The sequence below is a fragment of the Corythoichthys intestinalis genome, chromosome 13 (genome assembly GCF_030265065.1).
Source record: "Corythoichthys intestinalis isolate RoL2023-P3 chromosome 13, ASM3026506v1, whole genome shotgun sequence".
NCBI lineage: Eukaryota > Metazoa > Chordata > Actinopteri > Syngnathiformes > Syngnathidae > Corythoichthys > Corythoichthys intestinalis.
This window is the reverse complement of record NC_080407.1, coordinates 20,062,068-20,076,639: the sequence shown is the minus strand read 5'-3', so window position 1 is coordinate 20,076,639 and position 14,572 is coordinate 20,062,068. Positions and strand designations below refer to the sequence as shown.

Genomic DNA, 14,572 nt, shown 5'->3' with positions numbered 1-14,572 from the left:
AATCCTGAAAATGTTATATTCGAGTCTTATTTTTAACAATATTGTACATTTTTCCCCTCTTTCTAGTCCTCTTCAGACAAGCTGTACGGTCCCACAAGTGTGATTGCAAGGAATATCGGTCAAATTTGACAAAGTTTTGGACGAAAGCTGGGTATGAATGAAAGTAAAGTGGGTTGTATCTGGATGAGAGATCCAACCAATCTGGATGAGGTAGTCGTATAGATGTTGAAAGAATGGCGTATGTGTCGCGGACCCGAAGTTCGCACGGAAGAGTCGATTGAGGGTCTCGAAGCATGTCAGCTAAATCTCACGGCTGATAAAATGTGGCAGATACTGCGGTCCACATCGCTAAATACTTTGAAATTCAAGTTGTAGCTGCAGAAACTACAAACAGATATGGCTTCATCTAAAAAATGTTTTAAAGTTGCTTTTCCTGTATACGTAACGCAATCAATGGATGTAAGACTGACAGGTTTATCGACTACTACTAATTTTGTTTATTTTAAAAACAACATCCGTCAATCATGATTGTACTTTTGTTCGTGAAATTATCAATTCATTTACTGTAATAAATGTGAAATTATCAATCCATTCACTGTAATAAATGCATATTTTGCTAATGTTCATATTTTGTGACTGTTTTTTTTCCAACCTAGACATTGGCCAAGGTTATGATTATATAACAATACTAATATTCATCATCATCATAGGTTTTGTGGAGTAGGTTACTTACTGCTTTCACACACGTTGCAACCCCTCCCAGGACAATGATGCATCCACCTCCCTCATGGGCCATTAAGCTATTGCCTATCCCTCGTGGAAGCAGGGGCCATTAAGCCATTGCCTATCCCTCGTGGATCCTTCATGTTCTCAACCGCACCCTGAATGACTTTTGACTTCTTGTTTTTTTCACACCTAATGAAGGCAAATGAATAATTTGGTGATAACTATACTTGTTCTGATTCTATTAGTTACGAGACAACTTAATCAAGCAATAGCTTTTTGCTGTAGAAACATCAAAGGTAAAAATCGATTATTAAACTCACAGTGTTTATGTAGTAAACATATAAATATAGAGAATAAGGTCGCCATGTAAGAATAGAAATGGTACAAATGCATTGCGTAATGATAGCAGTGCGTGTGAGGAAGAGATATCCCCGGCAATTTAAAGTGAACCGAGGCGCTGTACTGTTGAAATAAGAACAAATAGTAATATTTACTGAAAGTAAGTGGAATAATCTGACAAATCAATATGTTTACTAGTTTTTAACACTCAAAACAAGATGGGGAAAATTATTGACTAGGTTTAGGAAAAATAATCTGAGACTATGCCTCTCGCCTGGTCTGGGAACACCTAGGGATCCCGACGGAGGAGCTTGGGTAAGGGAAGTCTTTAGAACCAACTTCCCTTGGATAAATGACCAGATCAATAGGCAACATTGGCTGTCTACCGAACAATAATATGTGGGGGATACCCTGTCGCGTCATTTTTTTGTACAATCGTAGGTATGTGTTAAGGCAGGGGTTACCAAACTACGACCCGCGGGCCGGATACGGCCCGCCTCCACATTTGGTCCGGCCCCCTCAACAATTTTTTTTCTTAATTGTGTTATTTATTTCCTGGCTTTTTTTCTGCAAAGAACCCAGAGGGGGGAATTTGGTTATTATCTATTTAATTAATAGTGTTATTATATTATATTATATTATATTATAATTTTATTTACTTTTGTTTCGTGATGAATCCAGAAAAGGTTATTTGATTATGTCTTTGGGAAGTCCTCGCCTAGCATATGCGATGGCCCTTGGGCGGTCTCCCTGCTCTTGATAGAGCATACCCCACAACCCATCACGGCAGGCATCTGTATGCAATATATATGGAAGCTGTGGGTCTACAAAAGCAAGAATTGGGGCTGAAGTTAGTTTCTCTATTATCGTTAGAGATGCTGTCTCACACTCGGGAGCCCACTGCTCGGCCAAAGACTGGTTGGAAGTGCAAGCGATTTGGGATGCCTCACATTTGTAAATCTTCCCTTGTGTCTTTGGTGAGAGATAATTCATGAGACGATTGAGGGGTTTCGTTATCTAGGAGAATCCCTCGACAAAACGTCGATAGTAACCCGCAAAGCCAGGGAAAAAATTCAGGTCTTTGAGAGTAGATGGGTGTGGCCAGGTTTTCAAAACTGAGATTTTATCCGAATCAGTATGAACTCTATGAGCATTCACAACATCCCCCAAATATTTAACTGAGTCTTGGAAAAAAAAAACACTTTTCTGGAAATGATTTTCATAAATCTGTTTCCGTGCTTCGGGCATTTGTGTCATTTTTTCACCTAAATCAAGAAAAAATTGCTTTCAACTAAGGTTTTGAACAATATATTTTCTTGAATAAAGAACATTTCTGACAAACAAGCTTTTTAAAAAAAAATAGGGAGGTGTGTTTCTGCAGTGTAAGACTCCACAAAACCTATGATGATGATGAATATTAGTATTGTTATATAATCATAACCTTGGCCAATGTCTAGGTTGGAAAAAAAACAGTCACAAAATATGAACATTAGCAAAATATGCATTTATTACAGTGAATGGATTGATAATTTCACATTTATTACAGTAAATGAATTGATAATTTCACGAACAAAAGTACAATCATGATTGACGGATGTTGTTTTTAAAATAAACAAAATTAGTAGTAGTCGATAAACCTGTCAGTCTTACATCCATTGATTGCGTTACGTATACAGGAAAAGCAACTTTAAAACATTTTTTAGATGAAGCCATATCTGTTTGTAGTTTCTGCAGCTACAACTTGAATTTCAAAGTATTTAGCGATGTGGACCGCAGTATCTGCCACATTTTATCAGCCGTGAGATTTAGCTGACATGCTTCGAGACCCTCAATCGACTCTTCCGTGCGAACTTCGGGTCCGCGACACATACGCCATTCTTTCAACATCTATACGACTACCTCATCCAGATTGGTTGGATCTCTCATCCAGATACAACCCACTTTACTTTCATTCATACCCAGCTTTCGTCCAAAACTTTGTCAAATTTGACCGATATTCCTTGCAATCACACTTGTGGGACCGTACAGCTTGTCTGAAGAGGACTAGAAAGAGGGGAAAAATGTACAATATTGTTAAAAATAAGACTCGAATATAACATTTTCAGGATTTTATTGAAGTTGAACTGTTGACTAACTTTTACGCCAAACCCCAAAATCCAATAGATAAACTTTATACCTTTCATTCATTCGTCTTCCATGCCGCTTATCCTCTCGCGGATCTTGGGGTTGTTGGAGGGTACACCTTGATTTGGTTGCTAAGTATTCGCAGAGCACAACGAGACATACAACGGTTTACGCATGCACTCATACCCAAGGACAATTTGAAATATTTGATCGGGCTTCCGTGCATGTTTTTGGATTGTGGGAGGAAAACAGAGCACCTGGAGAAAACACTGAAAGGCCTGGATTGAATCATTGTTCTTGAAACTGTAAGACCGACATGCTATTCACTCTGTAACCGTGCCGTCGACGTCAATCACTTTAATTGAAGAATATAAGTTAACAAAAAATGTTCTGACTATTGACCACGAATAAAATTACACACACATTGTGGAAAACATGTACACGTTATAATCATTGCAATTTGATAGCTGACTGAACACACACACGCACGCACAAAAGTAAGAGTACGCACATAAAGCGGCGAGCGTTTAGCCCATCAGATCAGTGCCAGAAAGGTAAAAACAGCAAATGTGATTGTTTCATCAAAGACTTACGATATAGACCCTAACAAAATTAGGCACTGGTGGGTGAAGCTGTAGCAATTCCTTCCAACCCGAGTCAGAGTCTTTACCGGTTAAAACTTTTCACAGGACGTAGCAGGGTTGACTTAATCGTCTGGTAGCAGGAATAGGCATGAGGAAAGGAACTAAGCCGCGCTGTTTCTCTCAGTTTTTAATTTTTAGGCAGCATTTGTTCCAGCAAAAACAAAATAATGCGAATAACGATCAGTACCGTTGTAAAAAGGTGTTGTAAATTGTTCAGCAAACTGTTTAAAAAAAAAAAAATCCTCCTAGTGTAAGCCTTCATGTAAGATGCACGGTATCTATAAAATATAAGCAAATCTAGATATTTAGCTAGTTGTTGGGGGATGTATGACTGACCTAAGGGTTTGAGTACCTGAGCACCCAGTGGGGGTCAACATGGCGGCAGACAACAAAAGAGTGTCTTCTTTCTGAATAATTAGTCGGCTTGTGTGATGTGTTTGGTTTGGTTTGAGGAGGCTCGAGCTGGGCTGCTGCCCCAGCAAAGTGCGCGCGCTAAACTGAGCCAGGTTAATTGTCCATGGGAACGTATCACCTGGTGGGAATGCGAATCAAAGACATCAGGAAAACATGAACATTTTCACAATGTAAACGTGTAGGTAGCTAAATGAATGGATTTTCACAATGTAAACATGTAGATAGCTAAATGAATGGGATAAACGGTACTTTTAAGCAGCTTTTGCAAGCGCGCCATCTCAACGTCTTTGTCGAACAAGTCGCCAAAACTGTTGTTGTCGCGAAGAAACCTCTTGATGTAGGCTAATGCCTGATGGTGGCGCTGCGACGCCTACGCCCGAGTCGGTTCCACCGTCTCCGCCTTGAGTATTTTTGTTTTAAAACCTACCGAAGACGGAATAAGTGTTGCAACAGCGTTATAGTATTTTTATTTCCTCGGCATTGCAGTCTTACTCGCAAAAAGTCCACAACGTAATATAACAAAGCAACATATTCTGACAAAACATGGGACAGTAGAGAAATGTCGGCCAATGTAGGTGGTCTGTACGTTGTAGGGCAAAGATGGATTAGATGCAATCAAACGCAAGCAAAGAAAAAAAAAAGTGGTAGGGGGGGGGAAAAAAAAAAAAAAAAAGACATTTAAAATGAGCACTGCCTATGTTTAAAATCTCCATGGCCATGGGATTGTGAAACATGCTTTCTTTGTCCACATATGTTCTAAAGTCAGGCATGCAATATTTGGGCTATAATTTGACTTAGACATTATCACAGAAAAGCTGATACTGTATAATATACATATTTTCAGGTCATTCTCTTTAAATGAACACCATTCAAAAAAGTAAATACAAGCACTGGGACTGAAATTCTTTTACATAGTGCGAAAGTGACTTGGTTGTGTTTTATTGTCGTAATTCATGTTTTTTATGACATATTAAAAACATCTGCAATTACTCCAATTAAAAAACAAAAGCTTTTGTAGGAAAAAAGTATATCTTCTGTGTCTTCAATAACCTAGCTAATGGATGTCTTAAAAGAAAAAAAAAAATCCATGTTGATGAAGGTACTTCAGGATGTCTTTAAGTATTTATCATTCAAGTAACTGTAAAGTTTACCTACTTATTGTGGTTATGCAGAAAAAAGTAATTCATAAATTGCGTTACGAAAACAGTTAGAGCCTGGCGTCTGAGACTACAGCTGAAGTTTTTAAAAAGACAAATTTAAACTCCTAACTGAAAAGACTAATTTAAAAAGCTAAATGATGTGGATGTATTAAAAATACATATAGTTAGTTCTATATCAAAACAAAATAAACAGAGGTTTTGAGGTAGAAGAAAAACAATGACAATCTTTAAGTCTTCAGCAAGCTATGTAATGGGTAAAAATCAGAGGCCTTACTAGCATACGGAATGCCCTTGCCTGTCCCCTTGTTTAAATTAACACTTCAAATGTTGTAGCTAGTTGGGGGGTGTTTCGCGGGTCCTAACGGTGGGGGGTGATGGTGCCGTGTGTGTTAAATGAATAGTTTTAAGGCTAAAGTATTTTCAAATTATTTTGTGTAAATCCTATCAGTGAGAAACACGACTCATCATCAAACTGCGCATACGTATGCTCATTAACAAAGCTGGTATGTAACTACCTTACTCTTATTTGAATAGAACTTAGTAAACATAATGTTTTAATTAACTTGGATTGGCTCTGGTATGAGCTAAGTGTATGGAAGTAGTGCTAGCTTTTAGAATAGGAAAGGACAGAAGGTTGAAGTTGGTCTGACAAATTCCCTCATCGTTGTTCAGAAACTTACAGTATGCTTTTCGAGGTACCGTATTTGTTGCTTGTTGCACTTTTCAAGTGAAAACGTTTGCCTTGCGTAAGAGCGCATATTATGCACTTACAAACCGATTTTGTTTTCCAAGAGAAGGTATACCAACTGTATAAGATGTGGAATCATTTCTTAGGATGTGGAATGGATGAATATATGCACAAAACAAATGCGTACTGCACTTAAGTAATGTTCATGAAATCCTTTGAAATAACAATAGTATCATTGCAGATATTTTTAAATATATAATTGTCTTGGGCTCTGAAGCCTTCCTGTATTCTATGTTAATTTGCTTGCTTGGCCCTACCTTTGCCTTCCCCCTGTCCCCTTGTCGAAATGAACACTCCAAATGTTTTATCTAGTTGCACGTGTTTGTGGATCGGTATTGGATCTGAACTTACTCATATTGCTGACTAAACTCTTTAAAAACTTACAAACTACAAAATTATTACGTTATCATAAATTATCGTACATTTCTTAATTATACATAGTTTGGGGACAATGCGTTTTGAAGTCTGTAGTGAATCCTACGAAATTCCCCCAGATATACTAATGTTAACAGAGTCAGTTTGTAACACCTCAGATGGAGTATTCTTTTATATTCAATATTTTATGTTTTACTTTTCATGTTCTACACGTTATATCTTTCATATCAAAGATGTTTCTATTTACTGATTGAAGAATTAGAACACTCTATACACTATTTTAAAACATTTCATATTTATTTGAATCAGATATACTACATTCTGTTAAGCACGAATGTAATAGAACTTAGTAAACATAATGTTTTAATTAACTTGGATTGACTCTGGTATGAGTTAAGTGTATGAAAGTAGTGGTAGCTTTTGGAATAGGAAAGGACAGAAGGTTAAAGATGGTCTGACAAATTCCCTCATCGTTGTTCAGAAACTTACAGTATGCTTTTCGAGGTACCGTATTTGTTGCTTGTTGCACTTTTCAAGTGAAAACGTTTGCCTTGCATAAGAGCACATATTATGCACTTACAAACCGATTTTGTTTTCCAAGAGAAGGTATACCAACTGTATAAGATGTGGAATCATTTCTTAGGATGTGGAATGGATGAATATATGCACAAAACAAATGCGTACTGCACTTAAGTAATGTTCATGAAATCCTTTGAAATAACAATAGTATCATTGCAGATATTTTTAAATATATAATTGTCTTGGGCTCTGAAGCCTTCCAGTATTCTATGTTAATTTGCTTGCTTGGCCCTACCTTTGCCTTCCCCCTGTCCCCTTGTTAAAATTAACACCTCAAATGTTTTATCTAGTTGCACGTGTTTGTGGATCGGTATTTGATCTGAACTTACTTATACTGCTGACTAGACTCTTTAAAAACTTACAAACTAAGAAATTATTACGTTATCATAAATTATCGTACATTTTTTTATTATACATAGTTTGGGGACAATGCGTTTTGAAGTCTGTAGTGAATCCTACGAAATTCCTCCAGATATACTAATGTTAACAGTCAGTTTGTAACACCTCGGATGGAGTATTCTTTTATATTCATTATTTCATGTTGTACTTTTCATATTCTACACGTTATATCTTTCATATCAAAGATGTTTATACTTACTGATTGAAGAATTAGAACACAATAGACAGTATTTTAAAACATTTCATATTTATCTGAATCAGATATACTACATTCTGTTACACACGAATGTAAGCTTCTATGTAACGCAGTATTATCAGAGACGGTTAATAATACAGCTCAGCTGCTGTGTGTTTTTAAAATATCCAATGCATTATTTAATTTTTTATTTTTGCTACTGATTAGGGTCCCGCCTTAAGTTTGACTCTCTTGAACTATCACATTTGTAATGAAACTGCGCAATACAACAACCTGTTGTTTTTCCGTCATCTTGATATTAAGAATGTGTTCGTCATTTCTTAACTTATAGCCCTTACAGACACATTGACTTTTTAGAAACAGATCTACCGTGGCAGAAAAAACTCACATACGTTAATAGAGTGGCTATGTCTGCAGTTATTCAAACATTAAATCTACTTTACGGTCAAACATTCAGGTTTGGAAATTGTATCACGTTTCAGGGGCATGGCGTTCATGTTTACAGAGGCAGGGTTTCTGGTCTATGTCATCAGCTTTTCACGCCCACCACAATGCGACATAGGCCGACTCAAAAATGGGGGGCGGAGATTCGCAATGTGTATTGAAACGTGTCAAATCAGTCTCCCGCGGCAACGCAAGGAAGATGCATCTTCTGAAGACTCTCCAAAAACTGCAACATTGTTGGTAGGTCGCTATTTAACTCTTATTTGGATGCTTTTCATTAAATAGAGCATGCTAACTATCAAAAACTCTTGTAAGATAAATAAATAAAGTAGGGTGAAGTTGTACCCCAAAAAAAAAAGTATACATAAAGCATGCTAACTATCAAATGCTCTTGTGAAAATAAATCAGACCTAGGTGATGTTGTACCAAAAAAAAAAAACAGTATCAGCAGCGTTGAAATGTTCAAGCAAACTTAACAGACGTTGTGCTTTAGAGTAGATGTGGTGACGCTGTTTGGGAAAAGATCAAAAACACTGTTGAGTTAGAAAAATCTAGAAAAGGCACTCATGTAAGACTTTTAAAACGTATAGCCCAACAAAACCGTCAAAGCCTGGGAAATTGGTCCACAGCCGGGGAGGAAAGGTCTGTCGCAGCGCACTGTTAAGGTAGGCTAACGAAAATAACTGTTTAGCATTGCAAGGCTAAACTAACCTATTCGCTGGTCCCACCCCACGCAGATCACGTGGGCCTACATAGGGGGGCTGTCTGGACATGTCTCAACTATTCTTCTCAGCAAAGACGCCCCGCAACACCTGCATGGCGGACCCCTACTGACCGCAGACGCAGTGTCTCACCACGAACACACAGCCCACACCACATCCTCCTAAACCCCTCGCCACGTTGGGAGACCCCAAATAACAAAAGACTACCAGACACCCTGGCGCCTCAGCTCCACAGGTTTCCTCTCACACCTACACGCGAACCAGACTTCAGAGACACCCAATAACCATAGTTCTTTAACAGGTGTCAAAAGGAACACCTAACCATACCATATTTTGGCAGGTGCGCAAAAGGGGCGTTGCTTACGTCATCCATCAAAGGTTATTTGCATAAATTTGACAGGTGCTGGCCAATAATCTTTTTTTACCACTCATTGAGGTTTTGCGACCTACTTTAGCCTAGCCTAGCCCAGCTGACCAACTGCTAACAAAGCTGCAAGGCACGTTGTCAATCATTCAGAAATCAAGTCAGAAAAATGTCAGCAAGAACCACACGGGCTGCAGTAAAGTTCCAGGAGGAACTTTGTGGCGTAAAAGAGGAGCCCCCACGTCACCAACCCTCAACTGTGTGCAAATTAATGCACGCAAAGGTTGTTCTTCACAGACTAGGTTGGTTCACGTTCGATGATACATCTATTGTACATGACGGAAGACCGATCCCAGTGATAATTCATTTTTCATGTTAAAAGTAGTGCTACCAAGGCATTCAAATTTTTAATCACATTTTACATAGTTAACTGGTGGTTAACTTGTGTGTGCGTGCGTGTCCAGAAAACACAGACAAGACTGAAAAAGCCGTTTGTTCTTGCACTCCTCTTTAAAAGAAACTGCTGCATTTTAAGCCAAAACAACTTGTGTTTGATAGAACAATATGTCTATATGCTGCCATAGCAGATTCATGGCGCATTAAGCCCCCAAATTATTTTTTAATTTGTCCCTTTTACCCTGAAAACCCCCGTTTACAGACTTCGCGCAACCGCTTTTGTTTCAACCCAGCCATAAAAAGAATTACCGGTAATTGTATTTTAGGGTGACCAAACGTCCTCTTTTGCCCGGACAAGTCCTACTTTCACATAGTATCCTCGTCGGCCAGGCGGGTTTTATAAATTCATAAAAATGTCCGGGTTTTTTTTATTTTTCACGGGACCAATTTGAAGACAATCCCTCCGGCTCCTGGGTAGCAGTGCCTGCCTGCGATGACATGGCTCTTAGTAGTGGGGAGGGAAGGAGTAGTTCTTCATGTTTTTGTTGGCAGTGTATAGATTGAAAAGATGTCAAGAAATATGAGACACAAAATTGTTATTAAAAATTTAATGTATTTTTGGTAACACTTTATAATAACTATCAGTTTACTAGTTAATAGATTAGTAAACTGTTGATAAATGATTTATTGTTGATTTGTGAAGTATTTGTTAACAGTTTGTTAAGCATTTACAGGGTGTTCTTAACCTGAAACACAGTTTGTGTAGAAACGTTTCAAGTCTTTGTGTATAACATTTGGCATTTCTATCTTTTCAGGTTAAGAAATGCCGTTCACTTCAAAAGAAAAGGCATTTTGCAGGTAGAACTCATGTTGCACATTTATGAAAATCTGCCATAGAACCAACAAATATTTGTAATTTATTTTGTATATTTGACAAATAAAACGTATGACCTTAGATGATAGTTTTATTAAGATCCATCAACTAGCATGGGCATTTAGAATGGGGTCAACCATATTGGAACACCCTGTAAATGCTTAACAAACTGTTAACAAATACTTCCCAAATCAACAATAAATCATTTATCAACAGTTTACTAACGATCTATTAACTAGTAAAACGGATAGTTACTATAAAGTGTTACCGTATTTTTTTTTTTTTTGGGGGGGGGGGGGTTAATGGAAAAAGTAGCTCAACAACCATAAGAAAAAAGGCCAAAATAGAACAGAGATAATGATCATGGTCGGTTAAAAAAAAAAAAAAAAAGTAAACATGCGTGTTTTGAGTCTAGCTTTGGAAAGTGAGAGGGTAGATATATTGCAAAGATCAGGGCATGGGGCGTTCCAGTTTTGGGGCACAGTGACTAAAAGCTCTGGAACCTGTCACACTTGAATGGAATGGAGCAGACTCAGGTGCAGAATTCAGTCTTTTATTGACATAAATGGCCAGAGGCAGGAACAAACTGAAGGCACTCCAGAAGGAGGAAACAACTAGCTATGAAACAAATTGATACGAAAAACAAGAGAAACAGGCAAAATGCACTGGAGAACTACAACTATGTACTCAGCATGATGCATAAAATAACAAACTGAAGTAGAACACTATAATCAAACCTACTACGTACAATAACTCTGTCTACGAATGCTGGCTGTAACAGCATTGAAGGGCGAAGAGACTTTGGCGTGACAAACAATTTAAGCACATGAGGAATGGGCCACAGGTGGGAACAACAGGTGATCATAATCAGAGACAGGTGAGGCAACAGGAAGGGTGAGTGGAGGAAGTAGGAGGGTGAGGCTTCAAAATAAAACAGGAAGAGACAACAATATACCTAAACAGGACAACCCTTACCCAGCTGAAATATAAAGGCAACATCAAAGGTATGCAGATTTTAGGAAAAAAAGGCTTAAGTGTTAAAGGGTTAAACTAAACAAAGTAGAATTTAAAAAAAACAATTGTCGGTAAATGCACGTGCCACTGCCATGTTGCATGCACTGACTGTTTTTCTTGTTCTTTAGCAGTGTGTTTGACCGCTTGTCGGGAAACTTGTGCAACCTTGCATGCCGCACAAAAGAAGCGCCCAGATAATGTCGACCAACGATATTTTGGGTATTGCAAAAAAGGCAGTCACATCACATTTTCTGAATCTTAGAATCAACTTGGTAACAAAGCATCGATTTTAGTTACAACGCTAGTTTTGAGTTATAAAATTATAATTAGGCTTGTTCTGAACAAAGGGAAGAGAAGGCTGAGACTGAATAAAAACAAATTGTTTATAATGAATAAAATTAACAAGCACTGTGAAGTACAAGCACTTTAAAATTCGAAGCAGAGTCGAGAGATTTTCATCGATGCGGGCCGAAATGATTAACAGTAGAAACAATTTTAATAATCATTGTCCAATTTGTACGACAAAGTAGTAGGCCAAAATAAAGAGGACTACGATATTATAGTCTTACTGTTACGAGGAAGGAAAACAGTTGTCCTGTTACGTAGGGGTAATGCAGCTGAATAAGCAGCGACGTACTTGAAAACAGTCATCGTGTTACGTAAGGGTAAAGTAGCTGAATGAGCAGCTAAGTACTTTCCGTAGTGCTTTGCCGCCGCCACTAAAGTCAACGATAATGAAAGCAGCTCGTTAGGCTGTTTTACAATCAGTTTCCAAAATAAGGAAATTAGTTATCTTTTAGCTCATCTACATCATATCATCATCAATGGAAGGATTTTACTGATCCTTTGTCAGAGCTCCCAGCTAAGGTACATGTACATAAAGTGCGTAGCCCGTTATTCAGCTACATTACATTTACGTAATACGACTTTTTTTCTTGTAGTAAGTAGACATGTGCCGGTTACCGGTTTCACGGTTTACCGTGGTGTGAAAACGTCGCGGTTTCAAAACCACAAAAATTTTCCGTCATACCTTAGTACGATATTCGCTATTTTTCATGTGCCAAAATGCAGCCGAAGTGGCTTGGTGAGGCAGGGCTCACCCTTCCCGTTTGTTGCCGTGAATGTTTGTGACTATTCTGCTAAACAGCGAGCAAACCCAAAAACAAACCCTCCAAACGCAAGGCGTACTTTTCTTCAATTTATTGAGCTCTCAAATCGTGGTGAAATATACAAATGAATACATTTAATACGTTATACAATTGTATTTTTCCACATGTGACTGGGTTCAACAGGATAGCAGTAGCACCATGAAAAAGGTCGCCAAAAACAAAACACACATTTTCCTTTCAAATTCAATATACAAACTAACTAAAACTTACAAAGACGAATGTTAGCCTAGGCTAAGCTGGGAGAGCAGCTTCGTCGACGTTTTATGTCTCACAGCCGCTGAGTGAGAAACAAGCTTGAATGAAGGGGGGAGAAAAAAAATAAAATAAAAAGGATCGCGTCAAATATCGCTAATTGCAAAAGGAGGTCTCACTCCTCACTTTTTGTTTTAGATGAAACCTTTCCTCAACAATATTTACATTTTAACTAACATACATTTTTAACTAACTTATTAACTTATGAATTCTTTGTTCTTTTTAACACAAAGGCATGACATCATGGAGAAGAAAGTTGACACAGTGGCTGAAAATGGCAAAACTTCAGCTTTTCCCCCTCAAAAAAAGTCATACAGTATATATTTTTAATTTTATTTAGAAGTGTTTTTACTTTTTTATAGCAATTATTTTGTTCTTGCTCTAATATTGAGCAACTTGAGCTGTGGCTGTGGGTATAGACCCTACCCACGTGACGTCACAACTCCGCTCTCCTGACTGGTGCTGCCCACTTGTCCGTCAACACATCGTGTTGACCTGTTACGGCTACGTACATTCCTCCTATTTACGGCGTGTTTTTCTGCTCGTTAACATTAATAATCAAAATGGTGAAGGCGTGTGTGGCGGTCGGTTGCAATAACAGAGAAGATAGACGGAGAGACTTGAAGTTCTACGGGATTCCGAGAGACACGGAGAGGAGAGAGCGAGATGGGCTGCTGCAATTTGACGAGAAAACTGGGCTCCAAACGATTACCACAGATTATGTTGTAGTCATTTTATATCTGGTAAGATGCATTTAATATATATTTAGAGGGTTTTGGGCTGACAACCACAATTAAGATCATTGCTAGGCTAATCGCCGACAACATACACGTATGTATGTCGTGAGAGTGCTATCGCTAAACCATATAAACATTAAAAGCCCTAGCTCCATTGACAAATGACATGAAATACATTAGACTTGACAGTGGATGTTAGCAAGAACAAAAGATTTTGAATTGAAAATTTCGTAACTCACCTTACGAGCACAAGATTCCTGCCGAATTTTCGTGTACGAGGACCTGTTTCACCCAACCAGCAACGTAGCATTTATAAGCCTCCAAGCTCTTAATGTTTTTCAAACTTTCGTGAGAATAGGCTGATTTTGTGTGGACAAGATAGTTGTAAATATCAGGGTCAGGCAGAGACGGCGAAGGCAGCCAGTCAAAAATCATCGATTTAGGCATCAAATATGGATCTGGCGACTGTATAGAACGAAGCTTTTCCACATAACGCCTTTTATGCAACACATCCAGTGAGTTTACGGCATCAGAAAGCACCGGGTCTTCCATGAAATGCATTTTAAATTCCTCGATCAATTGAAACCAATGCTAATACAGAGACAAAATGACGGACAAGTGGGCGGAACCATACAGCGAGCACGTGGTTTTATGACGTCGGTGGGTAGGGTCTATAGTCTAGGTTCTATTTATTTTAATTTTATATAAAATACTTGTTATTTTTTGTTAATTTATTTATTTTCACATTAATTTATTTTCACATTATATTCATGTTCCAATTAGCATATATGTTCTGAAATAAAAAAAACCTGTTCAATGGGAAAAAAAAAGTTTGTTTGTTTTTTTTTTAAAAAACCCATACATCTCAAAATTTTGGAGCTATAATTGCAATACCG

The 14,572-nt window shown here is 38.0% G+C and overlaps 1 protein-coding gene across 1 annotated transcript in view; it reads right to left on the bottom strand.

The window, feature by feature from the left end:
* Nucleotides 1-14,572, bottom strand: part of LOC130927841 (uncharacterized) — a 238,216-nt gene that overhangs the window by 100,442 nt on the left and 123,202 nt on the right. The gene's annotated exons all lie outside the window — the stretch shown is intronic.